The following is a 2,580-nucleotide window of genomic DNA, read 5'->3' as shown; positions in this document are numbered from 1 at the left end:
AAAATATTTTGTTTATAAACACCAAAAACTTCCTTAGCACTTCCAACTAAAACTTCACCAGCTTTTTCAACAATATTATCAATAAAATCTAAAGAAATTTCAGTTTAAGAGTTCATCTTCTAAACTTTCAATTTTACTAGCTTTATTTTCAACACAGTTTTGGTAAATTACTTTCTCATCACTATTCCACCTCTTAGCTTTTTCTGATTGATTATTACAATCATGTGGAATATCTTCTATAGATGGATTCATTGGTTCAGGATATATTCTCATTTTTACCGTTATTGGATTATGCACATCCGAGTACAATGTAGAAAATGGTAAAACACATATTTCTGAAACATGTTTGATAAAGTTAATATTTGCAATGCAGTAGTCTACTATACTGCAGTTTTTGCAAGTGAATTCACCATTTACATCTGTGTTACATCTTCCATTTAGTATGAAAATATTACAATTTTTGCACAAAGTTAATATTTTTTTACCAAATTGGTTTAATGTTTTGTCTTTTGACTTTCTATTAACAGATAATCCGTATTTTTCAAGGTTTGAAACATCACATGAATCACTAAGAAAAATATTTTCATCAATTATGTCATTTGAAAATGAGTGATCATTATTATGAGAGTTGATATTTTCAAAAAAATCTTTCTCCATAGCAACCCTACTATTAAAATCGCCGATTAGACAAATGCTATCAGAACTTTCAATAAAATTACTTGTTTTTCTTTCTATTTCATCAAAGATATCTGTCGTAGAAAAACGAGAATTTATGGGTGGGATGTAAACGGTACCAATAATTACATTATTTTGGAAATTAAAAGCTTTCCCTAAAAATCTTATCCACAATACATGTTCACATTCATTTTCTATTATAGTAACACATTTAGAATAAATATCTCTAACATATACAACAATCCCACCTGATTTTCTCGAGGACAACGATAATCTATGTTTACAAAAGGCATTAAAATTTCTAATTTCTATATTATCAGCATTGTCTGTTTTTGTTTCTGTTAGACAAATAATATCATTTTCATTTATAAATTCGATAAATTCAGGATTTGTAATTTTGATGTGAGTCCGCAAACGTTTAGACTAATTATTTTCAACGTGTTGAGAGAGTTTTTCGTCTCATTGTTTACACATTGCCAACCTCCCTTGCAGAGTTGCCGTTCGTTCCTCTCTCAGGCACCTCTGCAATGGGCTCGCGTCAAGATTTTTTACATAAGGTAAAAAACATGATATTCCAAGGATTATTTTAAATTAAACTGATAGTTCTAGATCTACTTAGTAAATATATCCCTTAAAGGCAAACATTAGTGCAGGAATTTAAATTAAATGAATTAAAACAAACGCACTATTTCTTGTGCTTAACACTGTGGTAGAGAGTGACACATTGCAAGTCCTGTTTGTGCAGTTCTCCTTGGTTGTCCTAGTGCGTATTCGCATTCCTGATGTTTACGTGCGCTGTGTCCGGCGGCGGCGCCGCACGGTTTTCAAATGCTGGAAATGATAATCGGTCTCCTAAATGGTTGGTCTGTAATGGCACCAATTGTCCCTCGACGAAAAACTTGTCAACAACAAGTGTAGCCCTTTTCCCCTGTCTTTTGGCGGCTTTGTACTGGGGATATAGTTGTTTACGCCGTTCATTGATTTCTTTCGGGAATTGTTCGTTAATTCCATATGGCTTGTCAGCTAAAGATCCAGGGGCTGCACGTCTAACTCTTTCTCGGTCTTTGTGCAGCACAACTTTTGCAACTATCGGCCGCGGTCTGGTTCCACCCTTCCTCCCCATTCTATGAACCCGATGGAATTCAATGTTGTCTGACAGGTGATATTCAGCTCGTTCTTAATAAAGTCTTTTATCAAAGTCTCTGCGTCTTCATCATGAGTTTCTGGTATCCCGTCAAATATTAGGTTATCTCTCATTGACCTTGTCTGTAAATCTAGGTGACGTTCTTTAAGGTCACTCAAGTCTAACCGTACTGCTTTGAGTTCTTCACGCATCGCTTCATTTTCTTTCAATGTTGATGTCGACCTTTTGTCTATATCTTTCACCGTCCGCTCGATTTCCTTGACAGCCTTTTGTTGTTCATCATACTGTCCTGAAATGTGGCTCATTCCCTTCTCAATGTCTTCAACTTTAACTTTCATATTTTTCAGTTCTTTGAGTTCTTGATTTACACTACTTACATTTCGTTCAAGGTCACTTAACCTTTTATCTATATGATCCAGGGTATTTAGTTTAGATGACACATATTCAAGTTTGTTACATACAACTGACAGAGTTTCGCGTATATCAATACTCTGAGGAACAGTGTTCGATTGGTTTTGTATTGGCGACAGATAACCTGCAAATTGTCCTTGTGGACTTTGTGGCATATAAGGTTGTACATGTAGTTGATTACCTTGAAACTGTATGCTAGGGGACGAGTTTTGAGAAGTCCCGTTGATTCCACTGACCACTCCATTGTTGATTGACGGATCCATGCCCAGTGTGTTTACTGAACTTCTTATACGTGGTATGGCAATGGCTGACTGAGTTGAATTCACTCGGATTTTTTGTTCACTTTCACC

The sequence above is a fragment of the Saccostrea echinata genome, unplaced genomic scaffold, assembly GCF_033153115.1.
Source record: "Saccostrea echinata isolate AGI-Se365-2 ecotype Australia unplaced genomic scaffold, CSIRO_AGI_Sech_v1 ptg000015l, whole genome shotgun sequence".
In the NCBI taxonomy this organism is placed as follows: domain Eukaryota; kingdom Metazoa; phylum Mollusca; class Bivalvia; order Ostreida; family Ostreidae; genus Saccostrea; species Saccostrea echinata.
The sequence above is the reverse complement of the archived record's forward strand: the minus strand, read 5'-3'. Positions refer to the sequence as shown.